Here is a 20830-nt window from a genome sequence, read left to right on the forward strand (position 1 = left end):
TTGATCAAAATCGACGTCAGAAGATGCTGGTCCGCAGAGACACAAATCAATGGCCCAAAGGAAATCACAGGTCAGACAGCGAAATACAGGCTGGACACAGGTGAAATAGGAGAACCGAAAAGATAATCCAAACGCCGTGCTTAGAGTCGCTAACGGCAGTGTGCCATAGTAATCAAGCATGCGGTTGCGAAACCGCGTCAGTAGTAGCTGTGCGTGGTCTTGCACAGGAAGGGCATCCATATTTAAAAAGGCAGAAAACCACCAATGCGCCAGCCGCTAATGCAAGCAAAAACGGGAACCCTCCAAACAAGGATGAAAAAATAGAATGGAAGAAAGCAGGGATGACTCCAAAAATCTTCTCAAAGGAAGTCACGAGACCACCGCTAACAACTTTAAAAAAATGTGCTAGGCCCGTTGTGGAGGATGCGTTAAAGATTGAACGGACCATGGCTCCGAAATGCAAGGGCAAATCAGTGTTTAAAAGAGCCTGGACCTCCGTGCGGGTGTTAGCAATGTGAAGCACGAAAGTTTCACGGGCCGAGCTCAAGGCCACCTCTTTCTGGGACAATAGAGCTCTTATTCTAGCCATGCCGCTGAATTCTGCTCCCAAGGTCGGTATCTGTGGCCAAATGGAAGACTCCCTATGTTCACGTGTGGGAGGATAAAGAACATTTCTGCAGCAAATAACTCGCTCACTAACCGTTACTATGAAAGCTATACCTTTAATTAAACCACAGCAGTTTTCATTATTGAGCATTAAATAACTACCATTCTCTAACAATTTAAACGTGGGGATGATAGCAGGAACTGGCGTGCCCTGTAAAACGCAAGCCATATTCGGTCTGTCCCTGTTACATGAACCGTGTAACTGTATGTGTCTACACATTAAAGAATGATCTGGCGTCTCAGTACACTCATCCCCTGTTAGATAAACTTCTTGTTCATCCTTGAAACATCTGTATGTGTATGGGAGTGACCAGACCTCATGAAGAAAACCGCTACCTAAGGGTTCAAAACGACCTATTGGCACATATTTCATACAATTTGTAAACTTATATAAAGCAAAAGGCAGCGTTATTAAACCGTGGATAAGCCACGTAGCAGCAGTGGTCTCTGCCACAGAAAAAGGTAAAGATTCCAATCTTTCAATATGGAGCATAGAAAAGGAAGCATCACGCATTGAAAGCAAGCGTTGTTTGTCTGTCAAATTAAATGGTGAAAATAAAGAGGAAACGTTCATGTATCCCCAGGGAACTTTACCCATTTTTAGAGTCTGTAGCGTCCATGCAAACTGCATGATTGAACGTAATTGATTTTGACCATGGTATAATACAGACACTTCATCATGCACAATATCAACAACAGACGACACAATATTATCTAATGTGTAAATTCTAGAGGAAAGCACGTTAATGCTATTGTCAACCACTGCAAGCACTTTCTCAAGATTTGCCTGATCAATAGCCCTAAGGCGTGAAGCAGCCTCAATCTGTGAGAGTTTCCAAATTTCATTGTAAACACCATATAACCACCTTTTCGACCTGCCACTAGCTGGGCCCTTAATGAAATCATTCAAATCCACGTCTGCATTCAGTTTGGAAAGGTGATACTTAACCGCAGGTAAAGTTGAATGTTTCAGCCAAGCTTGACACAACTTGCCAACAGAGTAAGAGGTGACAGTATGACTCAAATCAAAACGGGGATCAGATCTAACAGTCTTAAAACCGTCAGTTATATTTAAAAACCTTTTTTGGCAAGAATCAGCACTACGGTGCCAAAGCAGCCAACCCTTGGGATTCATACTGGAAATGTTAAAGGAGGAATTCAGAAGCAGAGCCTGTATTTCTCTAATGGACAATTCAGTAAAATTACTCCAATTCTCATATTCCTCCAACTCCGGGAAAGACGGGGTGTTTAACCTTTTAGATGTAGCCAATCCAAAGCACGTGGTCTGGGAAATGGTTTCATTTAAAAACCACATATGATTTGGGATGAGACATGCACGGTGCAAAGCCTCAGTGCCTTGTACCTGCCAGGCCCTTGAGCCCCAAACTGATTTAAGGTCTATGGTATCCTTCCATAACTCATACCCTCCAGTAACTAATTGATCCAGGAAGGCCTTTGAATATAACAATTTTGTATTTGTAAGTCGAACCTTGGACAGTGGCTGTTTGTGAAATTTAAAATAAAAGGACTCGGGATTGGACTGATTAAAGTCAGTGAAATAAGTATACTTTTTAAGAAACGTTTCAGAACTCCCTTGTGTAGGTGCTGGGCAATGTTCCCACTGTGTAAAATTAACCGCATCCCTTCGGGAAGATGTCTTGTGTAAGAAGTGATTGCCATAATGTTGGTAACAGAACAATTCACCATAATTAGCAGATTCTAAATATAAATCCTCAGCATCAAAAGCAGCATAATATTTCAAATCAGAAAACAAACTTTCCACAGCATTAACATCCCAATCATCAGAACGAATGTTTTGTTTCACCACATCCCCCATATTAACTCTTAGTACGTTAGGGACATTAACGACTTCCGTTGGGCCATGAATCTGAAAACGAACTGCATCCCACGCGATTCCATCCAGAACAGGCCACGCTGTGATGTTAACCAAAGTCAAGTCTCTTTTTAATCTATGTGTAGAATGTGAAGAGGAAAGTGGGGCCAAAGTTCCATTCAAATGAGTAATGCAAGTTCTCTCCTCGACATAGTGTCCATTCATAATCCGGAAAAAATAAAACACAAAACCAATTGACATAAAAAGGTACAGTGAAAAAAGGACCAGCCAAATGTATATCCAAGGAGGTATCAAAAAATGTTTTTTAAACAGGCTAGCATATACTGCAATTTTAGAGGGTTTTTTCGAGGCAAGGGAAGCAGAGTCAAACGAAAATCTGGATTCCGTGGCTAAACGAGCTTGCAGGTCAGGCATGGACAAATCAGTGGGGTATGTATAGTCTGTCTCATCAAGGTTAGTTCCTGGTAAATTATTCAATAATGGAGTGGAAACAGCAGGTAATTCGATGGCCACCTCAGGTTCATTATTAGAATCAGTGGGCATAATTGAATTTCTCACAATGGAAGGACAGGAAACAGCCGGTGTCATGCTAAGAAGAATCGGCCACTCTGTGTATCTTGACATTGTCAATAGAAATAAACCTGTTTTCCTTACGACCTGGAAGTGGTGGTAAAATGACTGTTCTAGTGCCCCTCACTCCAAGCACTGGGACCGGAGCTCGATAGGAAGGACCAAACTCTTTCTTGTTGTCGATCTTCTCTCGAACCAGTTCTCCAACTTGGGGTAGCCAGCCAACTACCGGGATCTGCAACGCATCATCCGACGTGGAGGGCAAATGTTCCTTTGCAAGAGTGTCTCTCGTCTTTTGTAGATTCTGTAAAACATTGCAATGTTCATCTGCGTCAAAGGAAGTGGCGCGAACCACCGAGTCTAGACCGTCAAGGTCAGGGACGAACATCTTGATGCCAAAGAGCATTTCGTATGGGGTCCGCCCACCCAGAGACCTTCTAGGGAGATTATTAAGAGCACGCTGCACGCCATAGAGGTGAGCCAGCCAATTTCTGCCAGTGCCTATAACTCGGGCTGTCAAAGATTGCTTTAAATCACGGTTCATTCGTTCAACTACACTATTACCCTCGGGTCTGTAGGGTGACGAAAACTTGACTTGGACCCCCATCGAAGTCATGGCATCCTTATACGCCTTAGAGGCGAAAGCCGGACCCTGATCCGAATGGAAGGTACCACAGGCAAAAATCCCTATAAAGATACGCAAATCTCTGATGACAGTCCGGGAATCAGCGCTGCGATGTGGCCATAACCACACAAAGCGTGTGCATGAGTCAACTGCTACTATGATGTATTTATACGCAGTATCAGATGAAAATGGACCGCAGTGATCTAAATAAACACAGCCTAGTGGTTTATTAGAAATGTACAACTGAGTCTGAGGCGGACGCGTAGCAGTTGAAGGTTTAATCTGCTGGCATATGTCACAAAGAAGGACATAATCACGCGTCTGTTTGTACAGTCCCCGCCACCAGAAACGATGTTGTAGTTGCGTTACAGTGGCTGAGACGCCCGCATGCGCAGACGCCACACCTTCATGAGCCGCTGTAATCAAGTCTGTTCTGCGATCCGAGTTGGGAATCAGCCGATCCCCAACATCAGGAATTGTCACAAAAGGAACCTTTTCGGGACTTAAGTGGTATTTATACTTCGAAGGGAATCCCGAAGGATGTTTACTTCCCTTCTCAGAGGCAGCAATCGCTGCCAAGATGTCGCTATCAATCTTGGTTTTAGACCTAGTAACTGCTGCAACTAAGTATGTAGATACTGCTGATTTCGCTGCTTCATCAGCTAGCGAGTTGCCAACAGCGTGAACTCCCACGCGCTGATGACCGAGAGTATGAATCACATAAACGAGTGGCAACATAGCCTTAAGCTCTGCCACTCGAACCCAGATCATTTTATGTTTTATTGTGCTACCCTTGGAATCATGAAAATCATTTTGAATCCAAAAGAACAAGTTTTCATTGTAAGACTGGACACAGTAGTAAGAATCACTTACAATTAGAGTAGTAACACTCGGATCTGCGTACTCCAAAGCTAGTAAGAGAGCACGAAGCTCTGCCAATTGTGCGGTGCAATCGCCCAGGGGCAACGTGTGTACCTCCCTGGAAATGAACTCATCATTCAACATAGCACCGACCACAATGGCGCATGCGGAAACGTAGGCATGTTTAGAGCCATGCGCAACCTGCGCCGACCCATCAGTGTAAATGATGCAATGGAAGTCCTCCAAAGGTCGCATCGCCAGAGGAGCAGGGTGAACGAATTCATACTGCAAGTACTCCTGCGACCGTAAGGAAGCGTCAAAAATAAACATGACATCTGCGGATGACAATGACGCAGCCCACTGAATCCACCGAGGGTGCAAAGCTTTCGAATTTGGTACACTGGCTTTCGTGACTGCCTCCAAATGAGGACAGGGTGTTACCACTAGCATGCGTTTCCCCTGTGACAGAGCTCGTTCCTTTAGAATAGCCATCCGTACAGCAGTTAAAACCTTTTCTATGGTGGGAAACCGCATCTCAGCCGAGGTGTACAAGTGTGACTTGTAAGCAATAGGTACCGTGTCACCTTCATTAAAAGTGAGGTAAGTGAAACCCACCGTCCCAGGAATTATTCTTATGACCAGGTTGGTGTGGTTATCACGAGTCAGTAAATATTTAGAAGCGAGCAGATCAGCCTGCAAGGATTGCAAAATGGCTGAATGCTCAGGCAGCCAGCATGATTTTGAGAAAGTTGGTTGTATCAAAGCATACAAAGGCTTGATACGCTGGGCATATTCCGGAATGTAAGTTCTGCCGAAATTCAAAAAGCCCAGTAAGGATTGTAATTTTTTCAGAGTTGTTGGTGCGCGCAATTGTGCGCACTTCTCCAAGAAGTGAGGAGCCAAACCTCTACCTTCATTGTTGAGCTCATAGCCCAAAAACAACACTGTGTGTTCAGCAATGTGCGATTTTGCAAAGTTGAATTTGTAACCCATGTCTGCGAAGTTGCAAACAAGAGAATTTACACGACACAGATGCTCCCAAATATCGTCGTCTGTGAGATATATGTCATCCACATACGAAAAAGCATCAGGGTCGAGTGCCTCCAGAATAGAGACAATTCGAGCGGTAAATACACCAGGACTATTCTTGTAGCCCATTGGAAGACGCCGGAATTGCTTTTGGACTCCAGCGCTTGTAAAACTGGTCCATTGGGAGCTAAAGCTGTCCAATCTGTGGGCATAAAAACCATTGGATATGTCAAGCGTTGTCTTGAAACGCTTACGCACGAGACTATCCACCAGGGCAGAGCCGTGGGTATTCTGTACTGCACAGTTACGGCAATGCGAGTTCAAATGCCGGTAATCCAAAACCAAACGATATGATCCGTCAGGTTTATTCACAGTAAAAAGGGGATTATTCATCGGTGACACACACGTTTCAATAACTCCCTGATATTCCAATTGTTCAAGGATTTCCGCGACGGAAGATTTTGCTTCACGCCGAATGGGATATTGAGGTTGAGGCTGCGGCTGAGACCGCAACGGAATTTCGTGGCAAGGCGACAATTTATCCCAACCACATTGGTTACGGTACAGAGCCGGCGCGAGAGCCCGAGCCCACTCTTCTGCAAAATGCTGCGCATGCTCTTTAGAGACAGTGTTCGCGAAACTGGGCAGGATTACCTCCTCCCCTCGCGGCGCCGCGAGCACAAAAGGTGGGGGCCAGTCAGCCTCCGAAAGTAAAATAACATACGTAGAAGACAGATTCTCCCAAAATACACCTTTAACGGTACGCTGTATGTCACCTTCAATTAACAGGACAATTTCATATAGTCTTTCAGGGGGAGCAAGTCTCGTATCCGCTGTTTCTATCACAACGTAGACATCAGTCGCTGTCACCCTCAGTAGTGGACGCAGCGCCTCTCTGACTATGGTTATCTCCGCCGCGCTGTCCAGCAAGGTCAGAGCCCACGTCAGATTCCGAAGCCGCGTTCTCACTATCTGTGGCATATCGATGCGCTGTTAAGGCTGCGACTTTCATTTTCGCAAACTGCGGACGCCTAGGCGTAGAATCTTCCTGCTTCACCGCGCCGTCCGTCTGGCGGGACTGGTCACGTCCTTGTTGGCCACCACGTCCACCCCCTCCTCCTCCACCGGTCTTCGGGGCCGATGTGTCCTGAAAGGAACGAGGAGAGCGTTGATCAGAACCCTGAAAACGATCAGGCGATTTAATCATCGCGCGGTCGCGCAAATCATAAACTTTTTCGGGTGGCGCAGGAGCTTGTATTGCAGGAAAAGTACCCTGAGTCTGCGTTGTCTGCTTCCCCTGTGTCTGTTTTTTAGGCCAATTTTGTTTCTTGGACTTGGGCTGGGCATCTGTCACTGCAGATTGTCCCAGTGGTTGTTTTATCTGTTTCACTGGAAAATATTTCAGACCTCTACTTGTGCGGCCAATCGTTTTATAAGCGGCCACCACAATCTTTGCTAACTGGCGGGGTTTGTCGGCATCGGGCAGAGCAGCCAAAGCATTCGACACCTGAAAGTTAACTGCATCTCCTTTAACATTGGAGAGAATGAGATCACTTACAATCTCAAAAGAACCACACAGGCGCATACCCAATTCAACCGCTGCCTCTGGACCGTGATCATTCTGAACACGTCTAACGATTTCAGGCAGGGCAGTCATAGACGGGGTGCCGAAGCACCTTGTATAAACTGCCGCAAATGTTTTTCCCCAGCTGTCACAGTCAGCAAGTTCAGGAGTAATATCCTTCGGTAGAGTAATCGTCAACATTCTATGTTTATCAGCAGGAGTAGAATTCGGAAAAACCGCCTCCAGTTGATCAAACTTCTCTGCTAGCCAGAATGGGAAGTCATCGTTGTCAACCGGACGCGCACCAAAAACCGAATTTACCATCACTGGATTGAGACGCATTCCGCCTCGTTCCAGGGGAGCGGCCGCACCCCCCTGGGGACCACCAGGAAGATGTCGACCGATGTATTGCACTAAAGCACGAATCACGGAAATGGAAACCACATGCAGCCTGCGAATTTCTGCCAGGGTGCAAGCCCCGTGATTCGGGTGCGGGGTAAAGCCACCCAACGCAGGCCAATTAGTACCTGGAATTGAGAGCGGGCCTAACCTCGCAGGGGACATAGAGTGGGGGAGGGCGCCATCAAACCAAACTCGATGCTGCCAATGATCAATAGGTATTTCCAATGCCCTGTACGGCGTATATTCAGCCGGGACATCCGAGGCGGTGTAGGAGTGGAACAAACCAGAATTAGCGTCCACAGCCGGAAACGTAACCCAAGAGTAAAACAACTCGTAAGGAAACGCCGGATCTGCACATACCACGAAAATCACAGCCATCCCATCTACTGGGACTTGGTACGTCTGAAGATGGTTGCGTACCGCTACGCGACTATGCTGCGCAATAGCCACCGCTGCCGCCATTACAGAATTGGAAATAAGAAAACTCAAAGAATACTTTGTAGCACAACTGGGTAGTAATTCAAAGAAACCGTTTAAGAAAGAATCAAGCTTGAATATAGACCTATTTCAAAAAATAGGTAGGTTTCACCGACACCCCGTTTTCCGGAAACGGACGTGAAGGGGTTAAGGCATGAACGATAAACTACTCGAGTGTCATGATATAAGACCACCGAAACCGTTGGGCGCCATGTTGCAGGGTTTCTGTACTCACACAGAACTGTGCACAGAGGAGTGGAACCTCGGCAAATTAGGATGTCCCAAAACTTACCTTAGCAACCAACTCACCCCTTACCGAGCTAGCTACAGTGTCTCATTGGACATATCAAACACCCAATGTTTAGACAAACCAGAACATGAACTTACAGTACCTCAGGGTACGTGGGACTCATGAACACTCTTTCGTTATATTATCATTACAAACCAGAACATGGAGTAAAGAAGACACATGTGCATTTGAAATGTTTATTTACTAATGCCGTCTTCTCAGGCGCAGTATCTTTGATAATACAAGTATACTTATTATCAGTAGCAAAATTATCAGCATAGTTACTAAGACATAAAAAGCGAATGGTGACAGCATGTTACCATGCTGTAATGAATAAGAGTTAACAACACTTATATCTCACCCTCCCTAACACATATATTATATTATTATCTAAGAAGGTCTCTTTGGGTTGTTTTAGGGCGGGCCCATACCTTAGTGTCCTAGCATGAAGGAATCACATCAGCATACACCAGCTCTCTCTGCATGTGCACCGCATCAAGTGTGTTAACAATTCTCGTGCAAAGCAATATCAATCCCGCCTCAAGCCCAAGTTGGCAAAAGCTGCACTTGTGTTATGACTATGAAGGCGTGGAGATCAGACCTCATAACAATTCCATATCGTGTTGCTCCTGAAACTTCAGCACTCTCCGTGCAGACATGTTTTATTAAACAAAGCAGATATCAGAGCAATAACATATTATTCTCACATTCACCACGGCAAACTACTAGGTTGAAAGCTAAGTCAACAAATGAGGGTCGTGTGCAGAAGTTGCAAGAAAGGAAAAATGGCGTTTAAATCTCAAACGTACCTATGCTAACTTAACACGATATAGGGATATATAGGAGTTATACAACAGAGCCCCTTCCAATAAGAACAATCTTTTCAAAAATGAAATGGTATTTTCAGTATTGGGAGTGTCACCAAACCTATAATACAGCCACTTTGAATAATAGTCCACTGCCAGAATCAAATATCTCATTCCCTCAGTTAAAACATTATAAGGACCAGAAAAATCTAAACCCACTTTCTCCCATGCTGAATTAGGAAAAGTAGTTGGGTGCAAAGGAGCACTCGCAATCTTCCAATGTTTATCCGAAAGTAGACATTCCTCACAATTATCCACCAAGGATCTAACCTGCGCATCCAAACTAGGCCACCATTAATGGAGCTTAATTCTCATGCAAGTCTTTGTAACCCCCAAATGGCCTTTATGGGCTATCTTTATATTGGTGTTTCTAAGTTCTGCAGGAGGAACAAATTTATCCCAGCGTAACAAAATGTTATCTTTGACCTATAATTCCTCTGCAAACTGAGCTAGATTCCTTAACTCACCAGACAAATTTCTGATTTCAGGCCATTTCCTTGATGAAAATTCAATTGCTTTAGACAAAATGGGATCTTTCCCCCCAGCCTCCTTCCACTTCTCTTCCGAAAATGGCAACTTCCATTCTTCAATGGTATCTACCAACACCACACATTCTACATCATCCTCCAATACATCCTCATCATCATCTTTGTTCATTCCCATTCTGGACAAACAATCTGCTCGGAAATTCTTTCCGCCAGATATGTGTCTTAACTCAAAATTATATTCCTGAAGCTTGGATATTAATCGAGTTAATCTCGCAGAAAAATTATTATTTCCAGTAACCCTACTGAAAATAAAAGAAAGAGGCTTATGGTCAGACAAAATTATGAATTTACGGCCCCAAATATACATCTTAAACTTTTGTGCAGCCCAAACACAGGCTAAAGTTTCCCGTTCTATTGTACTATAGAGTTTTTCAAACTGCTTCAATGCCCTGGAAGCAAATGCAACTGTTTTCTCCCTACCATTAACTTCCTGAGTCAGGACTGCCCCCAACCCATTCATGCTCGCATCCAGAGAAATGGTGGAAACGCAATCATCACGAAAAGCGTGAAGAGCTTGAGCTGAAACAATTAGCTCCTTTACCTTAATAAAAGTTGTTTCCAGCTCATCGGACCACAAAAACATTTGCCCTTTCTTGAGTAATGCTCGCAGATGTTCGACAATCTGTGCATAGTTAACCACATACCTAGCTTAATATTCTGCTAGTCCGAGAAAGGAACGTAAAGAGTCTTTGTCTGACGTGCCTTTGCATCTTTTAAAGCTCTGACTACTGAAAATTTCGGTCTGATACCAGCAGCTGATATGGTATGGCCTAGATATTCTAACTCATTTACCCCGAACTTACATTTATCTTCCCTCACCGTCATACCCCGTGATCCTAGCAAAGAGAGAACCTTCCTCAGCAAAATATTATGTTCATCCAAACTCTTTGCGAAGATTAAAATGTCGTCCAAATATGCCTGTACCCCATTCAAATCTTTGAATAAAGTGTCCATAAGTCTCTGAAAGATGCTGTCCGCCGATGCCAACCCAAATGGGGTGACAAAGGTAGTCAGCTCCTGGGAGTCCATAGACAAAGGGACCTGGTGGTAGGCAGATCCCAAGTCAATTAACGAAAACCATTTTGCCCCTCCTAAATTAGCTAACAATTCCTGAATTTTGGGGAGCGGATGACAGTCTACCTTAATATTTTTATTCAAACCTCTGAGGTCCGCACACAACCTGATTTCATTATTCTTTTTGCGAACGACCACAATGGGGGCGACCCATTGTGAAGACTCTGTTAGTTGAATAATCCCTTGGGAACACAGATCCTCCAACATCTTTTTAAGTTCTCCCCTTATACTTAATGGTACAGCTCGCACCTTATGCACGACTGGAATGGCATCTGGTAGTAATTTAATCCTATGTTCTGCACCTTTTACCAGACCCACCTGGTCACAAAACACATGTTTAAACTCTTTTAAAAGTTCAGTACGATCATGTCTTCCTCTTCAATACAACAAATAGGCAATTCTCTGACTTTTATGGGATTGTCATCTCCCGGTACTAAATACAGACCCATTCTCGCCAGATCCTTCCAGCCCACAATGTTTTTGCCTTTGATCGCAACATATATTTTAGTACATATGGACCGCTCTAACAATTCTAAATTACCCATGAAAAATTCAAGCATGTCAATGTCTTTCTCCCCAAATGCTTTGGGATTCACATCCGGTTCCAAAAGAATAGTTTCTTTTCCCCACTTTTCAAAAAATGTGGAATCACGCAGAATGGTGATAGGCGAGCCCGAGTCCGCCATAACTTGCAATTGAACACCATTGAGCCAAATCAATCACCTCAGATAGTGTAGGGTTCTTGCAACTAAGAATCCGCTCTTTAATTTTTGATGAAGCACAATTAAACACGAGTTGATCCCTAATATAATTATCTAAAAGAGGACCAAACTCGCAAGAAATTGCCAACACCCTTAAAGCCGCAACATATTCCTCCACCTTTTCATCTTCCTTCTGCTTACGCTTATAAAAATTATGTCTTTCCAACATAATATTAGGAGATTCTTCAAATTGTTTTTGGAGTCTGGCAATACCCTCAGAAAAAACATTCCATTGCCTGTCCCCTGATTGACCAGAAGGCGGAGGAATTGGTGTTAAACTATTGAAAATGCGTTGAGCTGCTAACCCCAAACTACCAAAAAATAAAACGAACTTACGAGGAGGTGAATACTCAGTAGCATCAATAGCTACAAGATGATTTTGGAATAAACCAAACCATTCTGACCAAAGCATGACAGGCTTACCAGGTTTATCCAAAAATGGAGGTGGTTGGGTAATATCTTTAGCTGAAGCTATTTTGTGATAGTAGGAAACAATCTGCCTAGTATAAACTATTATACCTAAACCCCGGTAGAAGAAACAACACCCCGAGAAAATAAATAAATAATTTGACTTAGGGTCTGAAGTTCACAGAGCCAGATAACTGCTCAAAATGAAATAAAAATAGTCTTACGTCTTTAGTTCATAAAATTAAAAATAGTCTTACGTCTTTAGTTCATAAATTAAAAGGCAAATAGAGAGGAGCGTCCAATTCAAATCCAAAGTCGTGAGGAAGTCGAGAGAAATGCTCCGATGTTTCACCAAACTATCGTCTGAAAACAAAATGGTGGTACGTTGTTTACGTACTGCAGGGTGGTTCACGGCAAGTTTGAGCACTGTAAAGCTGATGCCGTAGCGTTGCACGTCACAGCAAAGCGAAGAACGCTGAACGTCACTAAAGAGTCCAGAACGACTCCAAGCAGCGTCGCACTCCAACACCGCTCTCAGGTTCCTGAACGTTGAGAAAGCAGTGAGACGCTGAAAATTCCGGTGAGGGCCCTGTATTCTTTTAAACTTCCCAACTAACAGATGCCCGACAAAAGTTAATTCACGATGATCCACAAATCCACAACCAAATGAAGCAGACTTCTTAAACAATGTAGATCATCAGTCTCGAGACAATTCTTCCCATACAGTCAAAAATGGTATATTTGACCAAACTTGACCTTATCCTACCGCAATTCGACGTCTCTCCTCTATTCTCATCCTTTGAAACTATGTCGAAGTAGGCGTAGGGAGTTTCGTGGTCAATTAATGACTTCTGGAAAGTAGAAAACCCAATTTCGTCTGAAATTCACACAGATAAAAATTCTTTGCGTGGGTCGGCGAGTGAATTAAAATAATCCCGATCGTCGCCAATATGTAATGAGCCAATCAGACATTACATATGAAAATGAAGATTTATTCCAAGAAGTAATTCACCCACAGTAGGAGCGTCTAGCCGGTCCGGAGTCCATTCAGCAACTGAAGCTACTGAATGTACCACGAGACTCTCCATACAGTCGAAACACAACATAGTATTACATGTATGACATTCCACTAACTAACAATTCAATAAAGAGATACATTACATCACCACTACACATAGTGCAGCAAGTAATTATGCTGTGCCGTGCTGCGTTAGTTTGGAGAGAATATGTCGCATCGCTGTACTTTCCCCTGCGCTTGCGCACAAACTGCAGCCATGCGCCGGCGCAGGCACCCTTGCCCCATGGTGCAAGGATGCCTGCGTCGTGGGGAGATTGTTTTTGTAAAGGAAGGGACACCTTCCTGCACAAAAACAATCACAATAGGCTTTTTCCTCTTTCAATGCATGCTCTAGGGTGGTGTAGCATTCACACACATCTCCAGATTTACAATTTCTCGTAAATCTGGAGATGTGCTTGTTCAATGGGTGTTGTGTGGGAACACCCACAGCAACACTCATGGAACACCGCTTCCACGCACAGTGCTTCGTGTGAAGGAGCCATATTTACAAGGAGAGGAAAAGTCACGCAGGGTGGCTTTTCCGCTCCTTGTAAATATGGAGAAGCCCCCTGCACCACCAGTATGTCACGAAAAATGACGTAGTGGTGGTGCAGGGGGCTTGTAAATCTACCCAGTGTATCGCTCACACCACCACGGAAGCAGCTGGAGCTCCACGTCCGTGTGTGAGGCAAAGCATCAGCGCCAGCATCTGTCGGAGATGGGGAGCAGCAAGCGGGGCCGTCGGATCCGGTTCTGCGGTCGTCAACAGCAGCAGGACATAGGGCAGCCACTCTTCTTGCCCTATTCTGACGTGACTCTTTAACTCCTTCACAGATATAGTCACACTCTCGCCATCCATGCCTGAGGCTACGATTGTAAATATACCCAAACCTGGGAAAGACAGGAAGGAGTGCTGTTCTTATTGGGAACATCTTGCTTGTAAACGTGATGCAAAGTTATTACAAGTATCCTAGTGTTCCAGTTGGCACCCTATATGCCGGGACTTGTGGATCCCGATCAATTGGGATTCATACAGCACCACAAATGCTGTGACAACACCAAGTGGGTCCTGCATTTAGTGGATAAGGCTTTGCCCTCCTGCAAAGAGTCAATACTCTTAGCTATCCATTCTGAAAAAGCATTTGATCCGGTGTATTGGCATTATTTGAAAGTGACGATGGCCCAATTTGGCATCGAAGACAGATTCCGGCCTTGAACTCTTAGCAACTATGGCACTCCATGAGTGACAGTGCGAGTTAATGACATAGTGTTATATCCTGAGTATTAAATGTAATTGTAATTAGTCTAGGTCCTCCGAGCTGCTCAGCCAGAGTGAGAGATGGTAATGGAATGTTGGTGTGACTGTGATGAATGGAATGTTGGTGTGACTGTGAGGAAGGGAATGTTGGTGTGACTGTGATGCGTGGAATGCCTGGGTGCCTGTGTGGATGAGTTGGGTCAGTTGGAGACGGGCTGAGCAGCTAGGCAGGCTGCTCCTGTCGGGGCTGGTATAGGAGATGAAGGAGCTGGTACATGGCTGGACTATGATTGTAAATACCCTGACTTGGAACTAAAAAAGAAGATTTGAAACTACTCTACAAGGCTACCAGTGTCTCAATGCACAGGGTACAACATTTTATTTGGCAACTAGCGGACCTGGACCCAAGTGTGCTTAAGGACTTAGCAGAAACAAAGAAACCACAGTAACCAGCAAAACTACAAAAAAAGGAAGGATATGATGCGCTATGGAGTTACAGGCAAGCCAGCCCCACCAGTGTCCATGTCATCAGACGGCCCCCAACAACCTGTGTCCTGCCTGAACTTGCTCCATGGATTTGACCACAGATATGGTCTGTATGTTAGGGTATGTCTGTTCCAAGTTTCACCCTGCCACTTCCTTTGGTATCTGCTGCATGGATGTATCAACAGCGTAAAGGAATTGTGGCTGTTCAAGATGTGAGTTATGGACTAACTCAGTGAAACAAATTTACAGGTGCCACACAGGAGCGGTGTAGTTCACCAAAGATTGGTGTTTTGTTGGCACATAGAAAATTCCACCATCGTCAGTGAACGCTGTAGAAGTAATGTGCCTGGGGATCTAATTAAATCTAAGAAATACTTAATGGACCCGTGGAATTCACTTACGCTGCACAATGTTTGCTTATTGACATAAGAACAGAAGTGCTATTTTTTGTGTGTTTAGGAGCGTCAGGTCCTGACTTTTGCCGTGGGGGAGAAATGGTTGATCTACCCTTTTTCACGCTCCTTCAACCTGCACACAAAGAACCTTACTGAGGAGAGCTTGGGGACTTGCTTTCATGGTGTGTTGGCGGCAGGTTTTTATTTTCTCTGTGCCAACTGAAGGAGCAGGATATTTCTGGTGCGGCATTTTATGTCTGTTAATTTTTTTATTTTCATTTGAGGCCTGTGTTGTAACTGAAAAAAAACTGGTTCCAGGTGGTATCTTAATGTAGATTATTTGGTAAAAAGTAAGGTACAAAAAACGAACCCCAACAGGAGCAGCCTCCTTGCTGCTCAGCCCTACTTTCAACTGACATTAACCCACGCATACAACACTGTATGACATCATACACCCATAACAACATTCCACACATATGCACTGGCTGAGCAGCAAGCTGGAGCAGATACCACACTTCTTCCCCCTTTAATAAAAACACAAAAAAATTTAAATGCAAGGAATAAGCATAATAACGACATTACAAGTAAAAAGCATGCAGTCAGAAAATCAATAACTCAAGTAACTAAATGAGAACATATTGCAAATATTATGATAGAGAGTTGTGCAATAAAACAATGGAATTAATATGCAGACTAACAATGAGATCATCAATACTAAAATAAAGAAGAAGAGGACAATGAGTACCTCGACCAGGAATAACAGGAATAACCACACCAACCTTCTCCCTTTAAAAAAACGACAAGGAATCATGTGTAGGAAGAGCTAAGGAAGAAGAAAAGTAGGAAATGCTAACAAGCTGAAAGGGATATTAACAAAGTATGGAAGGACAACAATAGCATAGCAATAGTGATGAAACACACATAACAAAAAGAATTGACGCTCCAAATCACCACCAAACATACCAGTTGGCCAGACTAGACTGAATATGGCAAGAAGAAACAGCAAAGTAAAACAGACAGTGCAAATACATGAAAAACACTCTCAAAATGTATGAGAGATCTGTAAGGAAAACTATTAGTATTTAGAAAATACGCAGGAGAATAATAATGTGACACCATGAAAAATCAACATACAGCTACCATGTAAGATGAAATACAAAGTGTCATAGATCCCAAGAAAACATGAATATGTAAATAAGATACAAAGATTAAGAAAACATAGGCTATTACAACACAATTACATCTTTGACATATGCCCAATAGGTAGGCACAGTAAGGTAATGTAACGTAAAGTAATGCAATGTAGTAAACACACTAATGTTTGAAAGAAACATTGAAATGAATCCACATACAGGAGGATAAGACACATGAAAAGTAAGATAACAAAATGGATAACAGTGTATGTGACCTGACAAGTCACATAAAATAGGAATGTAACATACCGTAATGCATATAGGTGACCTGACAAGCCACGAAACATAGGAAAGTATCATATCATAATGCATACCGTTGTAAGTGACCTGACAAGTCACGTAAAATGGATCTCAATAAAGAATTCCATATGGATTTTTTTCTTTTAACTGAAGTAACGTTGCAATAAATACTATAATATCACCCACAAGAAATTGAGAAGACATCACTGTAAGGTAAGGTATACAGCCAGTAAGCTATTAAAACAGATGCACTAAGTCATGTAAATACTGGCCCTCTAAAGTACTGTAACATAAAGTAAAATAAGTACTAAAATGTCCACGCAAAATGCGAGGACACAAAGAAATGCATGTTGGCAAAATGGTTCATAACATAAATGATGTACATTTTAAACTTTAAGTAAGATTCCAATAAAATATTAAGATAACATAAATAAAGTGGTCACTTGTAGTCATCTTAGTGTGCAGGTGATGGCCAACCAGAATGGAACAGTACCTTGCCATGGATTAGTGTAAAGATGACCAACGAAGACATCATCGAGCAATAAAAACAGTTTGAAGAAAAAGCACAAACATGGACTTTCCTTTTCCTGGAACAGATGCAGTAATGCTAGATAACCGCTAGATGGCGCTGTTACATGGTTAATGAAACTCCAAATGCAGTACTTACGCCGCGATGACGAGAAAAGATTATGGTCCAACAAACTGGCAAGAAAATGCTGATCAAAAGCTGGAAAACACCTCAGCATTGGCACGCAGCAAGGAACGGGTAGTGCTTGATGTGAAGGAGAGGACGAAGTGACGAGATTGCCAATAGCTTGAAAGCGTGGTTGGCAGTGGTTGGCAGCACAATTGAAAGTCAAGGAGCTCCGGTGGTGCCAGACAAAATGGAGGCACGCAGCGGGACGGAGCTCCGGGTGGCTCAAGACGGGTTTGTGCTCCTCTAACACTGCAGAGGGATGCGACGTCACAGGAGAAGCTGGAAACATCACGAAGACTGCAGGCGTCACGAGGAATGAAGGGCGGCACAGCAGCATAATGAAGGTACGAGCGCGCAGTCCCAATGTGCGCTCGAGGAGATTTGAAAGGTTTAGATGGCAGTTAAACTGCCATGGTAGGGTACACATACAGAGGCAATTTACAATAATAATTGTAAAAATTAATAAAAAGCTCACTGTAACACCTGAAGCACTGCTGAAGAGCTGGTCCGCAGATCTCCTTCCCCTCACCACTGCCAAGCAGAAGCAAAAACGTGTCGCAGTGAAAACACAAATCAAGTTACATGCGGCAGTAATTAGGAAGTAGGAGATGAATGCAGAAGAACATCCAAGACTCCCGACATCACAAAAACAAGCAGTTCAAAGTTCTTTTCTAAGCAAATGGGTGGAACGCTTGTACACTGGTTACAGCAGTGTTATATTCTGGTCTTCTCCTTCCCTGCTGCTCAGCCTGTGTGTGTGATGTCATTAGAATGTTTGTGTATGCATGGTTTGAATGTGTGGTCAGTTTGAGTGAGTGGGGCTGAGCAGCTGGATGCTGCTCCCGGTGGGGCCTTCCTTACTACCTAACTTATGCCTAATAAACCTACTTAAGTACACTTACGCCTATTGGATCTACTTACCTTACAAAGTACTTATTTTCAATGTAACAATGGCGATGAGGGAGAAAGAACTACGCGTGCAGGAACTATATTTGAAACATGGAACTACAAAGATATGAAGAAAAGCTTTAAAAAAAAAGACAAGCAACGCTTTTGATGCCCCACCGGTGTCATATTACATCTAACAGCCTACTGAAGATATCCTTTTTAAAGGTATGTTTTGAGCGTTGGACTTTGTGTGCCCTATTTGTTTTAATCTTGCTGATTTATTATCGAGGCTGTCGGAATTTCAAAGTTAAGATTGAGCCTCACGTGAAGCAGTAATGGACATTGCGTGGCTGGTATGCCTGGAAACCTGTAATGCCCAGCTCTGAAGCTAGTTTTGTGCTAATTGTTACGATCGGGTCCCAGTTTAAAGTGACCTAGTTATGTGTTGTCGGGGCAAAAAATCGGGCCCCGATGTTAACCTTTCAGCAGTTTGTGTGAGGCGGCAGTTTTGAGCAATATTGAAGAGACTGAAAATATTTATTGCGGTAATCGGGGGCCAACATCGAGCCCCGGAGTTAAGTGCTGACAACTGGCTTAGTGAGAAGTTTTGACCCTGCACACTATTGTGTGTTCTGTTGCCGTATGTAACGTACTGTGTTTTGCCCACCGTATTCTCCAAAGGTCGTTTTCTTCAGCTGAAGACCTGCTTCTTTGCCAGCTGGATGCTGAATGATGACGCAACAGAATACTACCACAGTATTGGTGATTCTGTAGAACGCATCGTCATCTATGGACACACCTCTCCGCAGATCATGACAGTGTCACGAAGGGTCAAATTCACGCAGTGTCATGTGCGTCGCATCACTGAGCGCTAAGTCCTTCTTTTATTGTGCTCCTGTTCCCTCAGTTATACCGAGCGGATTGCCCAATCTTTTTCAAGAGAAGGTACTGTTTCATTGAACATTTTAACATGGATTGGATTTTGACACTACCACACAAATTTTGATGTTTTCCCCGGGTGAGAGATCGCTCACCGGAGCTGTCTACCTTGGGAATTTCCAACATTAAGATTTCGATATTATTCACTTATTATTTGGGACGTTTGACCTACTGTATTTTTGTTTCTTTTCCAACTGCGCCACCTAGCGTTTATTTTCATTATTGCACTTCTACAGGAAAATATTATCCGCACGATTAAGACACTGTGGATTCAATTTTTTAAGTGTTATTTCTGATGCATTATTTCATGTCACTTTGTGACCATGTTTTATTTGGTGTGCGTTTGGGGTGGTCATGGAAGTCATGTTTATTTATTTGAGGTGTTCATTCCTAGTTGTATTTGCTTTAATTGGTTGAGCCATATAAGTGCGCAGTTTGAGTTGGGATGCTCAATTTAATTTATTTCTAGTGATTATTAGTAGGAGCGTGTGATACTGCTATATGTTTTGGAACTACTTTTGGTAGGTGATGAGATTTATTTATGCTGTATGTTTTTGATGAACCACTTTTTCTTAGTGCTCTATTCTAATAGACGGGTTCACATTTTTACTGTGAGGAGTCGTGCAGGGACTACATTTTTATTTTATTGTATTGAACCACTTTTAGTGCTCAAAATGTTTTGAGGTGTTCAATTCTAGTGTGAATTTTCTGAAGATTAGTTCTCCAGTTTGGATTTTTAGTATGTATATTTTGCAGAGCCACATAGGTGCTCATTGTTTGAGGCGCTCCATCCGTTTCAGGTTGAATTATATGGGGCTGCAGAGTCCTCAGTTCTGTTCATGCTCAGTTTTATACATGATTTATTTTGTTGAACCACGTAAGTGCTCTATTCAGTTAGAGGTGTTCAGTTATACAGAGAGCCACTGGAGAGTCATGTACCCTGTGCGGTGGGTGTCATGTACCCTTTGAAGTATGTTTGCCTTGGTTTGTGTTTGAAAAGTCATTTACCTGTGTGTTTTGGGGAGTCATATACCCCATGCCGTTGTTCTACCCTGGTAGTGTTCTATTGTAGACTGTGTTGTGCGGTGTGTTGCTTAGTTTAGAACTGCTGCGTCCTATCTTTGTTATTCTTTGGGGCGCCATTTTATTTAGTTTGGTTACCTGTTTATTGCTTTTCGTGACAGTCTGGCCAACTGGCATGATTTGTGAAATTTAGGGTTTTGGTTTGTGATGGGGATGGTGGTTATGTGAGGTCTAATTTGTCAGGTTGAATTGTTATGTCATGTTTTTGCATTGGTTTTTTGCGAGGTGATATTATGCCTCTTTTCGTGTTTTGTGCAAGAATTCCTATAATATGCTATATTGCTATTCTATCATTTTTATTTGTAGTCATTCATTTATTTTTGTTAACTGCTTATTTGAAATCCTGACCTTATCATCATCAGGGCATACTGTATTTATTTTATGTTGCTTTCTTTTGTTTTCATTGTTTTAAAGGAGGGAGATGTATTATATTCTGGTCTTCTCCTTCCCTGCTGCTCAGCCTGTGTGTGTGATGTCATTAGAATGTTCTTGTATGCATGGTTTGAATGTGTGGTCAGTTTGAGTGAGTGGGGCTGAGCAGCTGGATGCTGTTCCCGGTGGGGCCTTCCTTTCTATCTAACTTATGCCTAATAAACCTA

General features: G+C 43.2%; 1 protein-coding gene and 1 long non-coding RNA gene across 4 annotated transcripts in view; one reads left to right on the forward strand and one right to left on the reverse strand.

Annotated features, from left to right (window-relative positions):
• Positions 1–18058, reverse strand: part of LOC144784922 (uncharacterized) — a 119217-nt gene extending 101159 nt beyond the window's left edge. The window contains exons 1-2 of one of the 2 annotated variants that reach the window (XR_013601716.1): positions 17292–18058; positions 15937–15977 (exon numbers count right to left, since the gene is read on the reverse strand). This is a non-coding gene — a long non-coding RNA (uncharacterized LOC144784922). The remainder of the gene's footprint in view (positions 1–15936; positions 15978–17291) is intronic. The other variant, XR_013601717.1, reaches the window with a different exon arrangement.
• Positions 1–20830, forward strand: part of LOC144784921 (vomeronasal type-2 receptor 26-like) — a 1049209-nt gene that overhangs the window by 121539 nt on the left and 906840 nt on the right. Inside the window, exon 1 of one of the 2 annotated variants that reach the window (XR_013601715.1) lies at positions 18263–18434. The exons of the other annotated variant lie outside the window; for it this stretch is intronic. The gene's annotated coding sequence lies outside the window, so the exon portion shown is untranslated. Of the gene's footprint in view, positions 1–18262; positions 18435–20830 lie in introns of those variants that run through there. 2 annotated transcript variants of the gene reach the window in all.

This window comes from Lissotriton helveticus, chromosome 10 (genome assembly GCF_964261635.1).
Source record: "Lissotriton helveticus chromosome 10, aLisHel1.1, whole genome shotgun sequence".
In the NCBI taxonomy this organism is placed as follows: Eukaryota; Metazoa; Chordata; class Amphibia; order Caudata; family Salamandridae; genus Lissotriton; species Lissotriton helveticus.